General features: G+C 46.5%; 1 protein-coding gene and 1 long non-coding RNA gene across 8 annotated transcripts in view; one reads left to right on the top strand and one right to left on the bottom strand.

Moving 5' to 3' along the window:
• Positions 1-20,787, bottom strand: part of NAV2 (neuron navigator 2) — an 820,834-nt gene that overhangs the window by 674,078 nt on the left and 125,969 nt on the right. The gene's annotated exons all lie outside the window — the stretch shown is intronic.
• The window catches only part of LOC146405339 (uncharacterized), an 855,846-nt gene that overhangs the window by 433,876 nt on the left and 401,183 nt on the right, over positions 1-20,787 (top strand). The window lies entirely within an intron of this gene.

A 20,787-nucleotide genomic window follows, 5' to 3' on the forward strand; every position in this document is an offset into this window, starting at 1 on the left:
TCAAGTAATAAGTGGAAGAGCCGGATTTGAACCTAGGTCTTTCTGCCTCCAGAACCTCATCTCTTAACCACTACTCAGATAGGTAGCAAGAAATAGTTAAAAGACAAGAGCTTCACAGGGCAGGGGCATAAATGTTCATAGTAGGGGGATCAGTGAGTAACCCAGCCTATGTGTCAGAGATACCTCTCCCCAAAACATACTCGTTCCCACAGAGCCCTCAAACCAGTCTTCAAGCCAGAGTTCAGAGGTCCCCGACTGGCTCTTGGCTCTTCTACCAGCCAGAGGCCACCTCTGTCCTTATCCAAACCAGTACAGATGCCAGAAGCTGGAGATTCTCCAGGGCAGTGTTTGAGGCTGTATTTGGGGAATATCTGAGGGGACAGCACTCTTGGGGATGCTGGAGATTTGATTTTAAATGGACCAAGAATTGCAAATGGCCCTAAGATCCATCCCTACTAGCTGTTCAGCAGTCACTGGTCCACACTGCAGGAGCCAGAGATCCCCAGGACTGAGGTCTCTCGACCTCCGGTTAAGCTGTCTGCTCAGCCCCTCCAACCATCACCACTCTGTCCTCTGGTCCAGGCTCCATCTGCAGAGGGCACGATGGGCCAGTGAGTGGCTCCAATGAGGGAATCCAGAGAGGGGAAGCACGAATGGGAAAAGACAGCTAGACAAAACCCCCAGCAGCAGCTGGCCAGGGAGGCTGGATTCTCATCTTTAATCTGCTGCTGCAGATTATGCATCAGGCAGTCAATGGGGGAGAAATACCACAATTTACATGACAAGGGCCAAAGGAGAGAATTATGGCAAATCAATTCTGCATGAGGAGATAAAGCCCCATATTTAATGTATGCGGTGAAAGGTAGAAATTCAATTCTCATAATGTCAGATGATGCTGATTAAAACTGACATTCATTATTAGTATGAGGATTTTTCCCTCTCTTCTTGGGCTTGAACAAACAGGCCTCATAAAGACAGGGTTGTAGAACACCACCGTGAATGGGCGACTGAATGACGACAGGGTGGCGCTGGCTCCTGTCACGGATGACCCCTCCTGAGAAGAAACTCCAGGAGCAGCACCAGTCACTCCTACTGAAGCTGGCAAAGGGCAGGCGGTATAGCACTGCCTTGGGAAGCTCCTGGAATTCACATCAGGTCCTGGCTGAGACACATGCAAGCTGGGTGGCCAGCGGCCAAGTGCTTTTCCCTCTCGGAGCCTGTCTTCTCCTTGACCAAATGAGTGGGGTCAGATTCCAGCAGCACTCCCCAAGGCTCTCCTCAAGGATGTCTCAGGAAAGGGGGTCCTCTAGCCAAATATGTGAGGCTGCACCGCAGACCAGATCCTTCTCAGGAACTTCACAAGGCACGTCAGCAGACTGAGGGCTCTGAGAAGTCATGCAGCAAAGAAACCTGTTTAATTTAATTTCACCCCAGGTTTCCTTAGGTCAGGAAACTTTTTCTGTACAGGGTTAAGTAGTAACATTTTTTTTCCATTATACTTGGCTTACAGTGTTCTATCAATTTCTACTGTACAGCAAAGTGACCCAGTCACCCACACACACATATATATATATACATATACACATTCTTTTTCTCACATTATCCTCCATCATATTCCATCATAAGTGACGAGATATAGTTCCCTGTGCTATACAGCAGAGTCTCATTGCTTATCCACTCCAAATACAATAGTTTGCATCTATTAGCCCCAGACTCCCAGTCCATCCCACTCTCTCCCCCTCCCCCTTGGCAAACACAAGTCCATTCTCCAAGTCCATGAGCTTCTTTTCTGTAGAAAGGTTCATTTGTGCCATAGATTAGATTCCAGATATAAGTAATATCATATTGTATTTGTTTCTTTCTGACTTACTTCACTTAGTATGGGAGTCTCTGGTTCTATCCATGTTGCTGCAAATGGCATTATTTTGTTCTTTTTCATGGCTGAGTAGTAATCCATTGTGCATATATACCACATCTTCTTAATCTATTCATCTATCAATGGACATTTAGGTTGTTTTCCTGTCTTGGCTATTGTGAATAGTGGTGCAATGAATATACGGGTACATGTATCTTTTTCAAGGAAAGTTCTGTCCGGATATGCCCAAGAGTGGGATTGCTGGGTGATATGGAATTCACGTTTAGTTTTCTGAGGTACCTCCATACTGTTTTCCACAGTGGTTGTGCCAATTCATTCCCACCAACAGTGTAGGAGGGTCCGTTTTCTCCACACCCCCTCCAGTATTTGTTATTTGTTGACTTGTTAGTGATGGCCAATCTGACAGATGGGAGGTGGTACCTGGCAACTGAAGTTTGGCACTTGCCATCAGCCTCTACATGGAGTAAAACACAAGCCACTGCAGCTGCCAATCTGCAGCAGCCCCTGAGTGGAGCTCAGGGTGGAGACCAGGAGTGAGGCCCTCTGTGCTCTGGGAAAACTGGAAGAAGGGGCCTTTCGATGGTTAGATATTTTCAAGAGAGGATTGTATGAGCCCGATTCTTACATCTCCTTATATCTAGAAAATCACTAAAATCCATCAATGATGACTAATGTTTGTGACTAGTAATGATAGGGACAGAGGAGGCACAGGTCGTTGTAGAGGTCCCAGTAAAGGATCGTAGATAGAGAAGGAAATCTAGGGGACTTTGGGAGATCACTGTATGTTAATAAATGGCTCAAAAAAGCCATCAGAACCATGCGGACTTGCTTGACAGGTGGAAGTGCGAGAAATGCCTCAGGTCCTTGGGTGTTGGTTGGGATGAGGATTGCATTCAGATTCAGACCAAGGGCAGGAGTTCGAGGACCGCCCTTCTGCTGATTTGAATACACACCTTACCAGATACCAAGGAGGAGCTGCTACTCCCAGAAAGGAAGAAGAGGTCTTTTCCAACTCCCACTCCCCTTGGATGAGAAAACTGTAGCCCACGGGGAACCTCCTCAGATCCTCGGGGCAGGGGCAGAGCTTCCTTGCCTGCCCTGCCCGCTTGCACCTCTCCCTAGCATCCTATCTTAATAAATCTATTTCTTGCCTATCACATTGTCTCTCGCTGAATTCCTTCTGCACAGAGACATGAAGACCAGGAACCTCAGTGAGTCCAGAGAACAGGACGAGTGATTTTACTTTAAAACTGTGGGTTTAAATCCCAGTCTGGGTTTAGGCTGGGTTCGAGTCCCGGCACGTGGGTTCAAGTCCCAGTCTGGGTTCTGGCAAGGTTCAGGCCATTCGTACTGTCAGTTTCAATAACAACCTTCACGAGACCAGCAGCAAACTTCTGCAAAATGTGTGCATGGCTGCATGCAGCTCCCCCTTCACCTTTGTGACTTATATCTTGATACTCCCTCTTTCTTCTTTGGGGCTGTATTTCAGACCTCTCTGAAATATTGCCTCCTGGGCTGTAGTTTGTGGGCAAAACAAAAGATGTCAAGGTCACCAGTGAGAACAGCCACTCCCAAGGGTGGGCCAGATCTGCAAGTCTTTTGTTCCTACTATCTCCCCATTGTTGCCCAAACTCATATATCCTAGTTTCCCCCCTCGCCTCCTCAAAGCGGTTTTTTGGGACTACCTGAGATGCTGTCTCCTGGGCTTAAGTCCTAATTTCACCCCCCAAAAAACTTAACTCTCAACGTTTGTATTGCATTTTTTTTAGTCAACACAGCTCACAGTACTTTTGATTTGAGATAGTACATATTTTAGGCGTGGCAGACTGTACAGTTGCAACCACTCCACTCTACTGTTGTAGCACGAGGGCAGCCCTGGACAACAAGTAAACAGAAAGGTGCTCCCATACATCTTTATTGAAAAATATAGCTTGTGAGCCATAGTTGGCTCATCTTTGCCCCAGACCATGAGCCACTGCAGCCCCAGCCCTTTTTGCCTATGCGAGAGTTACTAAGAGGTCAAAGAGCATGGTAGGTAGGAGGTTAGGTCCAAATCCCCATTCTGCTAGTTAGTGATTTTTGAATCCTTGGGTAAATGATTTGAGCTCTGTTACAGCTCCTGGCACATCAGTGTTTTGTGTGTGTGTGTGTGTGTGTGTGTGTGGCGGGGGGGGGGGGGTCAGAGTAACAGACTGTATATAAAGCAGTTGGCACAGCAACTGTCACACAAAGCCTCAATAACTATATTGTTGATGAGTTTTTTATTGTTATTATTATACTATTATTATTGAGGTCGAGCAGTGGAGTGTTCTTTGAAACACCTAGAAGAAACAATCTCCCAAAAGGCTCCTTTGGTGCTTGCATTCTCTTAGGAGAAGCAGGGGGAGTCCAGCTACCAAAGCCCTCTCACGGAGTTTGCATTCTCATCATTAATTTCCCATCAGAGTTCATCCTCCCTGACCTCCCTGTCAGAGAAGTTTCTTGAGCTTCCTTTCAGCTCAGTTAATTATACCTGACACAGTGACCAGGCCACCAAATGAACTGCAGCTCAACTCACAGCCGTCCTCCAAGACTCAGCCCCAGCCAGCTGGCTGGGGCAACTGACTGAAAATGCCCACCCCAGCCCGCTAGGCCCCGTCCAGATCGCCCATGTCACGGGAGACCTCCGAAAGCTGGAGCTATACTAAGTGTGCACCCATCTCATGTAATGAAAAACAGTTCCTTGGATGCCTGGCAAAGCCTCCTTTTTAATTATCTCATTATGGGGGAAGCGTTGTTTGTAAAGCAGACAATGTATTTGCATTGGAATCTTTGAGCTGACAAGCAAAGAGGTCTTGCCTTGGGACAGAGGAAGAGCGATGCCAGAAATGGTTACCGCAGCCAGAAGATGGGGATGAGAACCATGTGCGGGTGGATTTGCATGTGCATTGTATGCACAAGTGTGCATGTATGTGTGTGTGCAAGCGTGCGTGTGCACACATGTGCATGCATGTGCATAGCATAGGGACTAAGATGGCGGGTAAGGCCTTGGTTTGCGTCTTGGTCGATCAAGACCTGTCTTCTTCCTGTACTTGCAGAAGCAAGTACCAACCCGACACACAGTAGGTACTCAATATATTTTCACTGACTGAAAGAAATATTTGACAAATGAGTTGAGTAATGAGTGACTCTTTCCACCCCCACCCCACCCCCCTACTCCTTTTTCTTATGCTTTGGTCTGCTAGGCCCTTGCTGTTTTCCCTCCCAGGGAATTCCAAGCTGGTCTGCCCTGCCTGTTGCATTGACCTTGCCTCCTGCAAACCCCACCCTCCTCTCCCATCCCCTCACATGGGAAGTCCTCCATCAGGGATTCCTGCAGGCACCTGAGTGTGGACCTGCCTGTCTGGTCACACCCAAAGACCCAGACTCCCCTCTGTTTTTCGGTTTCCTCTGCCCTGCCCTCCTGCTGTCCCTCTGCGAACCCCACCTCCATCACGCCTTCAAAAGCGAGCTCTTGTTCCGCACCCCATCCATCTGCCCTGACACCCACACACTTCCTCTAATTGATCTTGACCGCGTTCTACCTGAAAAAAACTCTTTTTAATGAATAGCGCTTACTGTCCTCCTAGGGGCTCTTTGAAGACTCTAGGACATCTTTTCAAGAAAGGTTGGTGCTCGTAGCAATAAATGCCAAGCTTGTCCTGATAGCAACACATTCGCCTTTGGACTGAATGGTGTGTGTCTTTGGACTGAATGGGATCTGGGACTGCACTGGAGACCACCCAGCGTGTAGACTCCAAGGCCCAAACTTGAAATCCTGGCTCCCCTCCTCCTGGCTGAGAAACCTCAAGCAAGGCCCTCAACCTCTCTGAGCTTCTGTTTCCTCATTTGTAAAACATAAACGATCTGGATCCCGGCTTTACCTAGCTTGGAAAGAGGCCATGGGTATGAAATAAGATGATGGACAGGAAAGGAAGCCCCTAGTAAACCTTCAGGCATCACAATAGAAACTTCCTGCCACCTGCTCTGTACCAGGCTCTTCTGGGAATCCGCATATAGGCTGTGAGTTTCCCAGCGCAGTCCCCAATTTACAGATGAGAAAATTGAGGCTCGAGAGATGTGATATGACCAAGGCCACATAGACCATCAAGTCCCAGTCCCATCTAACTGAGAAGTCTGCAACTTTCCACTCTGCCCCACAGTGGACATTTGGTTATTTATGGCTCTAAGAGAGGAACCTATACCTCAGGGGCCGGCAACCCCACTCGATAAATCCTTCTTGATTAACTGTTTGAATGCACATGCTATAATAAATAATGCAAATCAAATCGATCAGACTCCCTGCCCACTAGGAGTTTTTGATGTAATGCAAACATTGCAGGAGACAGCCAACAGCAGTCTGACATGAAAGGGCCATAAACCTGACAGGTTTTACAGGGTTTGCCATTTTTTTCTTAAGCAATGTCCTCATCAGTGTCCCTCTGCCAACACTGACAGAGGGCTGTCTGAGTGTCTGATTCACCCTGACAAGTGTTCTGATAGCCTTATCCCCAAAGATCATTTCACCTGACCCCAGACTGGCTACATTTACCTTCCTGTGACCCAGTTGGGGGGCAAAGGCTCCCGTGGGAACAAGATATGACTGACAGGTCAAGGCAAGGATAATTTTTCGCCTTTAAGCCTCCCTTGATGCTCAAAAGGGGCTTGGAGAGGCGTGGCACACTGGGGGAGGGAAGAAGGAAGGTACAGGGCAAGGTGGCCACCCCTGAGCCTCCTGAGCCAGACTGAGCTTCCAGGCTGGATGGGAACCTAGATGTCCTCCTTCGCCTCCCCAGATCCAAGCCAGACGACACCAGTGCTCCAAGAGGCTCTGTGAAAATCGGCATCCCTGCTGCATTTGAGAAGTAGATGTACCTCAGTTCATTAAGGGCGCTGGAAAGCTGCACATATGGGGATTGACTTAATTTTGTCTAATAGTGCTTTCCAGTGAACTCTCTTCATGTCCCACAGAGTTAACATTCTATGGAACACTGTTTGGGAAATAATGTCCTTTCTTTTTATAAATGAGAACACTAGGACCCAAAGTGGGGGGCAGAGGGGGTGGTGGCCTCAGATCTGTGGGTGAAGCACTGAGCCCAGTATCTAGGTCTCATGGTTTCAGTAATACCCACAGGAGGAAAGCTGGCTGGCTCTAGGCGAGAAAAAAAAAAAAAAAGCCTTTGGATGATTTAGCTGACATTTTCTTATATTTTAATATGTCAAGCTTTGGGGCAAAATTTTTTTGACTCTAAGATAAACAATAGCACAAGAAGGATACACTCTTAATGGCAACTGACATTCAGCCTCAGGGTTAGGGAGCAAGAGGGAGCGGTGGGGACTGGGGCTAACAGAGCACTCGGGCTAAAGGGGCAGCCACTCCTTGGCTTCTGTGATGACTGCCATGTGACTACGAGGGTCAAACATTGTTGGCGCCTCTGATTTCTTAAGAGAAACAGGATGGATGGATTTGTATGGTACATCTGAAAAATAGATTTCTTTGGCAGGCTGCATTTTGCAAATGAGTCCCTGGTTTGTGCTAGATCTTTCTCCTTCTGTCTATTTCTCTCCACAGACGGCCAAACACCTACACGCTCTGGCAATTGAGGGCAGGACCAGGCGGGTGAGCGGGAGGCAGAGAGGCTTCCCTTGCCCAGCCTGCTCTGCTCTCAGGGGTTCCCCGCAGAGATGAATTGGGACAACAGTGCTCTGCAAACAGCAGTTTTCAACATAAATATTGCCTGGTCTGAGCTAATGTGATATCAGCCTGGCCTGTAATCCCAACAAAATAGACCATTGTCCTGTGATTATTTTTCCTTTGGACAAAAGCCGCTGAACACTGGGTTTCCCATTTTTTAACCTCTGTATTTATGGGCCATGTTAATTTAATTCAGCAGCTCCGCCTTCCCCACAGTTCAAAAGCGGTCGGGATTTGCATTTCATGATTTCAAAGCCTTTCGGGTCTGCAGCGCTGCCCTGAAGGGGAGGCTTTGTCCTCTCCATTCTGATAAAGAAGAGGACAGAAAAACCACCGAAACACTTTGACATCGTACAGAATATCCTCGGCAGCTGTATAAATGGCTGCTCATATCCAGGAAACAGAGCCAGTCCCAGGACACCTGAAACTTTCTAGAACTGTCTATCTTGATCCTCACAGCTGCAGGCTGTGACCAGGGAATGGAGCGCTCCCCTTGCCTGGAGCTACTGACCTAGGGCCCAGCTGAAGGTCAGTGGACCTGCTGGCTGCGGGCCCCTTGGGCCCGGCCACGTGGTCATTCACAGACCAGGGCTGCCAGGCTGCCTGCCTTCTCTAGAAGCAGAGGGGCCTTCCCTGAAGTCCACCCACCACTTTTTCACATCACACCCAGTGCTGGGCTCACAGTTTACCTCATTTCAACCTTGTAACGTATGAGATGGGATCTGTGATTGTCACTTCACAGATGGGGAAACTGAGGTATAGAGAGGCGGAGTGATTTGCCTGAGGGCTCAAGTCCTCATGATATGAAAATAAAGGATTCTCCTTGGAAAGGGAATTTGGCTTTTTTTCATCTGTCCTCAGAAGATGACTTGGATTTCGATTCCCATGACTGAGAATGGATTTCCATATTTCCTTTCTTTTTTCTTTTTACAAAATTTGTATTTTTTTATTTAAAAAATTTTTTTTAATTTTGTTTTTTCTTTTTAGGGCTGCACCTGAGGTACAAGGAAGTTCCCAGGCTAGGGGTCGAATCAGAGCTACCACGGCTGGCCTACACCACAGCCAGAGCAACACCAGATCCGAGCCGCGTCTGCAACCTACACCACAGCTCACAGCAATGCTGGATCCTTAACCCATTGAACAAGGCCAGGGATTGAACCCACATCCTCATGCCTACTATTCAGGTTCTTAACCTGCTGAGCCACAGCGGGAACTCCCCGTTACTCTTTTTTAACATAACATTCTAATGGAACAAATCATCCATGAATGTATTCCAATATAGTCATTTTACAAAATGCTACAGGTAAGACGTAAAGCTCCTTAGACATGACTCCACCTCCTCACGCCATCTCAACGCTCACATCCCAAGTCTTTGCTCACATCCAAGTCTTTACTCCCCTCCCCGAAGGATCAGCTTCCATAGTAATCTTCCACTGTTTCCCTGAGTACTTATACACTATGTCTATGGCTGAGCATCTATGTATTGTTTGCCAGTTTAATAAAATGGTAATCATATTGTATATATCTTTGTACAATTTATTTCTTTATTTACTTTGTCTTTTTTTAGGGCCCCACCCACGGCATACGGAGGTTCCCAGACTACGGGTCAAATCGGAGCTGTAGCCACTGGCCTACACCATAGCAATATCAGATCCAAGCCGCCTCTGTGATCTACACACAGCTCATGGCAACGCTGGATCCTTAACCCACTGAATGAGGCTAGGGATGGAACCTGCGTTCTCAAGGATACTAGTTGGGTTTGTTACTGCTGAGCCACAATGGGAACTACTATGATTTACTTTTCGTGTTCAATAAACTGTTGGGTTTTTCCATGTCCTGGCTATTGTAAATAGTGCTGCAATGAACATTGGAGTATATGGAAACAACCTAAATATCCATCATCAGAGGAGTGGATCAAGAAGATGTGGTATACAACCTAGAATAGATTTACAAGGAGATCCCGCTGAATAGCATTGAGAACTATGTCTAGATACTCATGTTGCAACAGAAGAAATGGTGGGAGAAAAACTGTAATTGTAATGTATACATGTAAGGATAACCTGACCCCCTTGCTGTACAGTGGGAAAATAAAATAAAAAAAAAAAAAAAAAGAAGATGTGGTATATATACACAATGGAATATTACTCAGCCATTAAAAGGGATGAAACAATGGCCCTTTTAGCAACATGGATAGACCTAGAAATTATCATGCTAAGTGAACTCAGTCAGACAATGAGACTCCAACATCAAATGCTATCACCGACATGTGGAATCTGAAAAAAGACACAATGAATTTCTTTTCAGAACAGATACTGACTCACAGACTTTGAAAAACTTAAGGTTTCCAAAGGAGAAAGTTTGGGGGGTGCGGGGATGTGCTGGGGGTGTGGGATGGAAATCCTATAAAATTGGATTGTGATGATCATTGTACAACTATAAATGTAATAAATTCATTGAGTAATAATAATAACAATAAAAAAACTCGGGGCATACAGAATGTAGTGAGTCTAGAACTTTCTCAGTCTTCTTCCCATGCTCCACCATTCAGTCATGCCATGGTTCACTTCGCTGTTCAGTGTTTTTGCTCTTACAAACACTGGCGGGACAAGATAGCCCTCCACTGCCTCCTAGGGACACCCCTGCGTGTATCTTTCCAGAGACCATGTGAAAAATGGGACTGCAGCAGGTGGCAAGGCCTGTTTGTTCCCGACATCCTGTCACCTCTTTTAGGGTATAGAACCCAGAGCTCTTAGCTTGGGTTCCCTGACCCTGTCTATGGCATAGAGTGTTGGGGGTGAAGAGGTTTCTTGAGGAGAGATCAAGGAGGGCTGCCTGAAGGAAGCAAGGAATGCACAGCTCAGCCTGCAATGCCCTTCCACCCAGGCCCCAGGAGGCCCCTACAGGACCTTGGGAGCTGGAAGGACCCTTCAGAGCTGTCTAAGTGAGGCATGTAGGCCAGGAATCTTTCTGCCTGAACAAGCCAAGTACTGGCCAAAATGGCCTTCTTCTGGAAAGCAGTGTAATCTTGGGCGTGATGTTTCCCTGGGCTCTGGGCAATGACCAGAGAGACACGGGTGTGTACTATCTGTCACCAATATTCCCAGCAGCTGGGGACAGGGATGTCAGCCCTGAAGAGGGGGCTTAGGCCATGGAACACAGTGTTCATCCACCACTGCACCCACTTCCAGAAAGGCAACTCCCCATTTTCTAGGCTCCCTCGCAGCTAAGTACACATGATGATGTTCTGACTAACAGCACCCAGCAGCAGTGTAAACCTCCAGGTTTAGCCATAGAGGGATCATTTCAGCCTCTTGCAGAAAAGGAGTTATCTTGAGTGCTATTTAGATGAACTTTTTTTTGAAGTTTCTCTGAAAAACAGCTGCGCATATATACCGACTAATGCACCAGTTCAAGGGTGTGTCCTTGTGAATAAATGTAATAGCTGTAGTCCTGCCATACCTGCCCCCTCGTTCGTGCCTGTGCCACCTACAGAGTGTGAGCATGTCCCTTTCACGGAAATGACTTTGTGCTGAGCCATCTGTACTCTCTAACCTGGGTCCATTTCTGACCTATTTGTAAGAATTCTAGCAATGGGTAAGGATTCTGGAGTTCCCTTCGTGGCTCAGTGGTTAACGAATCCGACTAGGAACCATTAGGTTGTGGGTTCGATTCCTGGCCTCGCTCAATGGGTTAAGGATCTGGCGTTGCTGTGAGCTGTGGTGTAGGTTGTAGACGCGGCTCGGATCTCATGTTGCTGTGGCTCTGGTGTAGGCCAGCGGCTACAGCTCTGATTCGACCCCTGGCCTGGGAACCTCCATATGCCACAGGAGCAGCCCTAGAAAAGGCAGAAAGACCAAAAAAAAAAAAAAAAGAAAAAAAGGGTAAGGATTTTGTCAGATGCGTGGAACAAAGCAAGCTTAACTTGGCCAGAAACAGCCCCAAAGAGACCCTACCCTGCCTCCAAGCCATATCAGCTCCTGGCTTCAGCTGGCTCACACCTCAAAAAACATAGCTGGGAGAATCAGGACCAACGAAGCTTATGGGTCGAAGCCAGAATGCTAAACTCTGAAACCCTGGCGCTGCTCCCAGTTTGGCTGCTCTCTCCGCAGCCCCGGGAAGGTTCCTTTGGGTCCTCTGCCTTCTCATCTGGAAAATGGGGCCTGCTGACCTGTCGCACAAAGAATGGGCTCTTCACCCAAAGCCGAAAAAGCTTCCAGTTAATCATGGTGTTTCTGGGGGCCACTCCGCTGAGGTGCTGGAGGACTCCACATAGGAGGCAGGAGCACCAGGCTTGGCTGCCATCACTGAGGAAATGCTGGTTTTCCTTTAGGCAGAGGATCGTCTTCCCAGCAGGCACCACTGAGTTTATTACCAGCACTGCCGAAATCAACCAGGAAACAAGGGCCCTGGAGATACAGCTCAAGGGAGGAAGGGAGTAACACTTCCTGAGGGCCTGTTCCGAGCAGGCACTCACAGATATCATCCTGTCTAATCTTCCTGACAGCCTGTGAGACCCAAGTCTGACTACAGAGGAGGAAATTGGGACCCAAAACGATAAATGCATTTGCTTGGGCTGACAATGACATTTCAAACCCACCTTATGTGGCTCTAGGATCAATAAGAATGGCATTACAACTAATTCTATGTATGTATAATCATTATTCTATATAAAATATATATATTGGAGTTCCCATCGTGGCGCAGTGGTTAATGAATCCGACTAGGAACCATGAAGTTACAGGTTCGGTCCCTGGCCTTGCTCAGTGGGTTAAGGATCCGGCGTTGCCGTGAGCTGTGGTGTAGGTTGCAGATGCAGCTCAGATCCCGCATTGCTGTGGCTCTGGCGTAGGCCGGTGGCTACAGCTCTGATTCGACCCCTAGCCTGGGAACCTCCATATGCTGCAGGAGCGGCCCAAAGAAATAGCAAAAAGACCAAAAAAAAAAAAAAGGCAAAAAGACTAAATAAATAAATAAAATATATATATTTATATTGTCTTTTTAGGGCTGCACCAGTGGCATATGGAAGTTCCCAGGCTAGGCATCGAATCAGAGCTGCCAGACCACACCACTGCCACAGCAATGCAGGATCTGAGCAGCATCTGCAACCTACACCACAGCTGACAGCAATGCCAAATCCCTGACCCAGTGAGTGAGGCCAGGGATCGAACCCACATCTTCATGGATACTAGTTGGATTTGTTTCTCCTGAGCCATGATGAGAACTCCCTACAACAAATAGCACTGGGAACTATATCTAGTCACTTATTATGGAGCATGATGGAGGATAATGTGAGAAAAATAATGTGTATATATGTGTGTGTATGACTGGGTCACTTTACTGTACAGTAGAAAATTGATAGAACACTGTAAACCAACCGTAATGGAAAAAATAAAAATCACTTAAAAATACTAATAGCTCTCATTTAGACATCCCATCTCTGTTTAGGTATTGTTCTAAGCACTTGGCATATATCAGCTATTGAATGCTCAGGATAGTTCTATAGGGTAAATATTCTAATAATCCCCACTTTACCAATGAGGAAACTAAGACAGAGTGTTTAAATAATTGACCAAGGTCACACAGCAAGTAAAAGTTGGAGCTGGGATCCGAACTAACAACCTGCCTTTGAAATCCACATGCTTATCCACATGCCCTCTGGGCTCACTGCCCTCTGGTTGTCTCTACACTTTCAGCTTGCTATAGAATAATGGAGCTAAAAGCGATTACAGAAAACACAGTCTAATCTCCCCATTTTACAGATGGATAAACTGAGACCCAGAGATGACAAGAGATTTCCCCAATAATACACAGATGGGAGCAACAATGCTCAGAACAGAACCAAGATCTAGGAAGTGAGGAGAAATTCATAACTAAAAGCAAGGCACTCTTCACCTTTAGCCTTTGTTTTCTATTTCAACAGATGGGGGGGTGGGGTGTTCCTTAGGAAGCTGCCAAGTCTAACTGTGGGGTTGAGTGAAGGCCCCATCACAAGGGGGATCCTAAGGCAGCATCTGTGAGAAGAGGAGCAGAGTGGAGCTAACAGTGACAGAGAAGGCTCTGGTGGCTCTGGAAGCCAGATGGGTGTCTGGGCAGCCCCAGTCTGGCACCGCAGGGGGGTGCAATTCTACCAGATTGATTGGGTTAAGCAGTACGCTCTTCATGCTTACCCTTTACTAGTTGAAAATCAAAAGTGAACACCGAGTGAGTAGTGATGCAATCGCTGCTGAGAAGGAATAGAAGATAGTGGTTGTCATAATAAGAGTCCTGGATTGGCATCATCATTGGCTCTCAGTGTGAGTAAGGACAGCTGCTTAATTTCTCTACCCCTGGGTCCTGATAAAACCATGATGGGGAGAGAGCCCTTGTCTACCAAGGAGAACTAAATCCATAGACAATCCTCAAGTAAATAACAAACACCCGGCACAGAGCAAACACTCAAAAAAACTGTTGTTGTTCTTGCTTCTTAATGGTACCGCTACTTGTTGGGTATTGACCCCGTGCCTTTGGCTCAGGGCATTATAAGCATTTCCTCATCTCATCCACCTGCTGTGGTGGGTATTACTACCTCCAATTTACAATGAGTAAATGGAGACTTGGAAAGAGTAATTTGTACAAGAGAAGTACCGACTTCTTGGTGTGAGTGGTTTCCATGGAGCCCCATCGCTCCCTTGGTGCAGTGTTCAAAATGGTACTGACAATATGGAGATGTAGCCATGGGCACTGGGAAAGTCACCCAGGGAGAGACACAGAAGGCAAACTTCAATGAACATGCAAATGACCTTCATTAAAATAAGAGAGTTTGGAGGAAGCTGATTTTTCTCCTTTGGCCCCACCATTTTCCACACTTCTCTGCCCTGCTCTGGTTTAGGAGGCTGGCTCTATAGACTGCATTTATCCAGACTCTCTTGCCCTCTAGACCAATGAGAGGCTCTGCCCAACAAGAGAAGAGAGACAAGAGAGCTGGGGTGGCAGAGAGGGTGGGGTGTTAATTCCCCAGCTCGCTTCCTGCCAAACTATCTCATTCTCCCCCTTAGGGTGAAAGCTGCTGTGGGGAGCCCCTTGTCCAAGGCTACAGCTTTCTCCCCTCAGCTCCCAAGGCTGGGGCTGAGAACAGGTCCTGCTTTTCCTAGTTTCTACTGGTTCCCTTGACTCTGCCCATGTCTCTGTAACAGTCCCTTGATTAAGCCTCTCCAACCAGTCCTTTCCAGTGTGTGACCTGCTCCCTTTCCAGAACCCTCATCAGGATAAGGGTTCCAGGGAGCTTATGGCACAGGAACGTCACTTGAGTCATTGCAGCTCTCCTGGAGGCTGTCGAGAGGACAATCCAGACACCACCAGTGAGTTCTCAGGGAAACCCCGTGACTCAGCCACACTGATTCACCGCTTCTTCTGGATCTTCTGTTCTACCTCAGCCCCAGGGGGACAGAGAGTCTTTGTAGAAACTTACTTCCAGGATCCAATGAAAGGGATGCCTGGCACACTTTGGGTTTACCCTCTGGCCAAGGGCAAGCTCAGTGTCAAGTGATCTGCATGTCATCTGGAAACCCTCCTCTCTTAGTACTAATAAAGAGGCAGAAGTGATAGATGAGGCACGGGGGCTGCCCTATTTTGCATTCTTGCCTCCTTCTAAGAAGACAGAGAATCAAGTGAGAGCATCTCATGGGGCTTTAGTAAAGCTGGCCAGAGTTTCTTAGGTTGAAAATTTCACTATGGCAAGGGAAAAAATAACTGAAAGAAGTTCAGTAAGAAAATACAGAAACAGATAGAAAATACAGGGCAGCTAGAAACAAAGACAGATCAGACAAATAACTTCTGGATTTCAATGGTTTTCTCCCTTTCTGACTTCTGCCCTTTCCAATTGCTGCCCGATTGGCCAGGGAAAAGCCTGCCAGGATCCTGCAAGCACGTGAGAGTATACCAGGTGAGGTGAGACTAGAGGCCATAGTGGAATGCTAGAGATGAGAGAACACAGGATATAATGGCTCTGGTTGACCAGATGGCCCAATTAACAGGGTTGCTAGGACCATACCCTAGGAAAGGTAGGTCCTTCCTGCCCCCATCTGTCAGGGAAGGCAGAGACTACATGATCCCCTGGACCCCAGAGGTTAATGTTTTAAGCCCCTGATATCCTCCACACCACCCTACAGAGGTGATGGCAAAGGCCATAGATCATAGTCTCAAAGGATAGTTTCCCCACCACGTCTGTCTCACTCCAGGGGGCTGCTTCAGCTTATTCTTGACTCTTGGGGCTGGAAGTGTAGCCAGGGGAGCAGTCACCAATCTGTGGGGAGCAGTGGGTTCCCTGGAAAGAGTGGGCTCTTGGATGTCACACTGTCTGGGTTTGCTTCCAGTTCTGACACTTGGACAAAATACTAGAAGTTTTTAAGTACTTTCTGTATGGCCAGGTATGATACCTGGAACATCATTACATGAAATTTGCTTAGTTAATCCTCAGGAGGAGTTCCCATCGCGGCTCAGTGGTTAGCGAATCCGACTAGGAACCGTGAGGTTGTTGGTTCGATCCCTGGCCTTGCTCAGTGGGTTAAGGATCTGGCGTCGCTGTGAGCTGTGGTGTAGGTCGCAGACACGGCTTGGATCCTGTGTTGCTGTGGCTCTGGTGTAGGCCGGCGGCTACAGCTCTGATTTGACCCCTAGCCTGGGAACCTCCATATGCCACAGGAGCTGCCCTAGAAAAGGCAAAAAGACAAAAAGACAAAAAAAAACAAAAAAAAAAAAAAAACAAAAAAACCTCATGAGCACTCATGACAGTCCCATGAACTAAGTTTGGTATCCCTATTTTATACAGGCCCAAGGTCCCAGACACAGTGTGTGGGACTCAAACCTCAGCTCTGTCTCCCAAATCTCTGCACTTAACTATTGTGTCATCTGTATTTCCTTATAACCTCTCTGCATTTCAATTTCCTCTTCCAAAAAATAGGGTCAAATAGCTACCTCAGAAGGACATAACAGAAGAAAAGGACTTAGCCATAGAGCAATAATAAGAGCTTCCTGTTTTCGAGATTTACTAAAGCCTGGCACTTAACTATGACGTTTACTTCAATTTCATCCTCCCGACCAACCTGTCAGGGGTTGAATTGCGTCCTGAGAAAGAGAGGCTCTAATTCCCAGCGTCTCCGAATGTGACCTTGTTTGGAAAGAGGGTCACTAGAGAGGTCATCAGCTAAAAGGAGGTCCTATTCGAGGAAGGTGGGCCCTTAGTGAAAGGTGCCTTTCCTTATGAGAGAGGAGAGAAACCCGAAGAGGAGACTGTCGTGTGAAGACACAGAGCCAGGGAGAAGATGGAGACAGAAATTGAGTTACACCGTCATGGCCAAGGAAGCCTAAATGTCTGCCAATAGGTGACAGTTTAAATTATGATATACTCACAGAATGTGATGTCTCATTGGTCAGATAAATTATGGTTCTTCTAAAAAATTATATTTGGCCTGGGACTACCAGGAAATCCCTGCCAACACCTTGAATTTGGACTTCTAGGCTCCAGACCTATGAGACATGATTGTTGTTTTAATTCACCCAATTTCCAGTTGGTGGCCCTTTATTTCAGCTGCTCTAGGAAACTAATCTACAACCTTAGGCATTTTTTCCCCCTCTTTTTATAGATGAGGAAACTGAGGTTCAGTGGAGTTAACCACCTTGCCCAAGATCACACAGAGAGTAAGCCGTAGGGCTGAGAATGGAATTGAGTCTGTCTGACCCCAGAACCTGGGTGCTCAACCACCAAGCCTACAGCCTATCTATGAGAGAAGTGCAGTCTGTGCTAAGCCCCTTCCATGCCCGTTCTCTTCCTGGCTCCTTCTGCCCACCCCTTCACAACCCACCTTCTCTCGGGGGGCTTCCCTATTGACTTGCTCATGTGGCCTCGTCCTTCTCTGAGTTCCTAGACTTCCCCAAGAAGGCAGGGCTATGCAGTACTTTTCTTCAGGCCCACCCCCATGGCCCTTCTTCAGTTCAGATGAGTCTCACCTCCATGGTAAGACTGGAAGGTCTTTCAGGCCAGGACCTGGCCAAGTCCTCCGCTGCTCTGCCCAGAGCGAAGGCAGATCTCACCTGGTACGTACCCATCTGCCCTCAGACCCACCCAGAGACAAGACACTGACCCCAGCAACAAGAGGTATTCTGATTCACCCATAGATCTGAGAATCCACAGATCTGCATGAGAAGTAAGACATTTCCTGGATGTTTTTGGCCATGTTGGACATCAGGTCTCTCCTTTTAACTTACTCTCAATTCTAGGCTACTTCTCAAGGAAAATCTGTCCAGCTCGACTGCCAAAGGAAACAGAATTTGGTGCAAAAACTCCTGGAAAGCAAGCCAGCCGTGAACATCACAAGTGGTTTGGTTTTGTTCAAGTTCCCAGGTTTTACCCACTTCTAGAAATCATTCCTAAGGAAACCATCTGAAATTCCAACCAAGAATGATGTGCCCTGCTGAATAGCATTGAGAACTTTGTCTAGATACTCATATTGCAACAGAACAAAGGGTGGGGGAAACAATGTAATTGTAATGTATACATGTAAGGATAACTTGATCCCCTTGCTGTACAGTGGGAAAATAAAACAAAACAAAACAAAACAAAAAAACTTATAAACCAGAAAAAAAAAAAAAGAATGATGTGCAAAGAACTAAAATAGTATTTGTTACTTTGAAACAATAGCCTAAACATCTGCCAACAGGCGAAGGGTTAAATTAGGATATACTCATAGAATGTTATGTTTTATCGGTTGGATAAATTATGGTTCTTCAAAAAAGATTATACCCGGCCTATATTAAAAATGTTAATTCTGAAGAAAATGTCTTATTATGGGAGAATGTGGATACCATTAAGAATCAAGTTGCAAAACTGTATATATAATATAGGCCCTATTTGGATTATAGATGGAAGACAGAGAGGGAGAAAGAGAAGAGAGATGAGGGGAGGGGAAGAAAAAGAGGAAGGAAGGAGGTAAAGAAGGAAGGGAGGAAGGGAGGATGGATCCTGGGGGATGGGAGGGTAAGAGAGAAATACTCAGATTTATAGGAGATACCCTAAAAATATCCTCTTCTTTTGGGTAGCAAGACTAGAAATACGCTTCTCGTTTCTTTGTAACTGAGGTATTTTCCAAGTTCTCTGCAGTGACTCCAGGTGAGAGTTTTATACTTGGAGGGGAAGCAGGGCATGGGGGCCCTGTCTTCCCTGTGAAACGTCCTGGACCCCTCCCTTTCCTCTCCCTGCCCAAACTAATATCCTCTGCTGGGCTCCACCCACGGCTCATTCAGAGCTGCCTTGTGGGGCTCACTCCAGAGCCACGTGGAGCTGAGAATACGCAAACGTCAGTGCATTCAAGAGTCAAAGAGTGAGCACACTGAATGGATGATTTTCCGGTGCATCTCTCCGCACCACACGAGCAATTCATCGCCTGGGATTCTTTCCAAGAAAGGCTCGTCTGCTCTGAGCAGCAGCTGGCTCTGGCACCTGCACACCTCTTACCTTGTTCCCAGACCTTCAGACACAAAAGCTAGGAGGGACCATGGGCAAGCCCATTCACCCCTGAACTGGAAACGATCCCTCTTCCCAAGCGTGTCGCCGCCAGCCACATCCCAGGGACAGGCCCAATAGAGGCATTTGGTGGAAGAAACAAGAGGGTCTGGGCAGGTGCAAATGGATTTTCCACAGTGAGGTCACAGGAGGAGAAATCCCACCAATACAGACAAAATGATAAGTCTGACCCCTTACTTTGGCCCATCACCCGGTTCAGCCATAAGGCTTTTTTACAAATGCTGCCTGTCTTCCCATCTGGCATGTCACAGTAAAAATTTAAATAAAATACCAAACACACACAGCACCAATATTATCATCATCACTCTCTCATGGAAACAAGAAATTCAGCTAAATGAACCCTTTCCTGTGAACTGCATTTTAATGAAGCTGACATTCACATGCCTTTCTGGACCCCTGCGTCTCCCCAGAAAGCATTATACATTACAGGGGCCAGTTGCTACTTTCTCATCTAGACCTTTAACTGTTTAATTTCCTCTCTGCTGATTACGTTCTGGGTTCATCTCTTAGGACAAAGACCATTTCTAATCCTAAGATATTAGAAAGAGTAAAGGAATTGGACACCTGGGTTCAAAGTGCAGCTCCCCCACTGGTCAGCGGAACTTCCATTTCCCCACTATAAAATGCCTACCATATTTCTGAGGATCAAGTGAGATGTTGAGTGTAAATTGTGGCTGGCCCATAGGGAATCCTCAAACGAATATGGTTAATGTTATATTATCTTCCATCCTTAGGGTTCAACTAAAAATTTAGTTCACTTTCCCAAAAGCCCTAATCAGAGGATTCTCTCTCCAGGTCCCCTTTCTACAACTTTCCCATGTACAAAAAGCCCAGCATTTCATTCTTAATCTTTCATTATGAATTGAAATTTTACAGGGTTTTTTTTTTTTTGAGCTAGTTAATTAAATTTGATTTACTTAATAGCATTTAAAAGAATCAAAATATTTTGGAGACATAACGGTCATTTAATACAAAAAAGGACTTTTATTTAAAAAAAAGAAGACTTGTGATTCTACTCTACCTGAAACGGAGACTAACCTTGAAATAAAAATGTCGACTTAGGTCTGTGCCACCTGCCCCCCACGCCCAGAGCCCTGCCTGCCACCTTACTGGGGGCTGTGGGCGGGCGCTGTCTGGTTGCTGTGCACCAGCCCTGCTCTACTCTCAGTGTGAAATTCAGACAAACATGAATGGATAACAACAGCAAATGGCACTGGAACAGTGGGAATCAGCAATTTTGCACAGGAAGCTTAGGGCGATACTGTTTATTGTAGTCTGCCTGAAGTGGGGACAAAATTGAACAAACAAGAGGAGTTTGGTGCTTTAGAAAGTGTGAAAGCTGCTAGTGAACTCTATTCTCCTCTATCAGGAGAAGTAACTGAATTTAATGAAGCTCTAGCAGAAAATCCAGGACTTGTCAACAAATCTTGTTATAAAGATGGTTGGCTGATCAAGATGACATTCAATAACCCTTGAGAATTAGATGAACTAATGAGTGAAGAAGCATATGAGAAATACATAAAATCTATTGAAGAGTGAAAAGGGAACCCCTAAATAAACTAGTTTAAAACCAACCAACCAACCAACCATGTTGACTAACTTGTGGACCACAGCAGGACAGTCCTCCTTCCAGCAGGGGGC

Source organism: Sus scrofa, chromosome 2 (assembly GCF_054392235.1).
Source record: "Sus scrofa isolate SSC_HxYL_T2T_F1_AM1 chromosome 2, Sscrofa_HxYL_maternal_Yorkshire_Landrace_v2.0, whole genome shotgun sequence".
NCBI classification, from domain to species: domain Eukaryota; kingdom Metazoa; phylum Chordata; class Mammalia; order Artiodactyla; family Suidae; genus Sus; species Sus scrofa.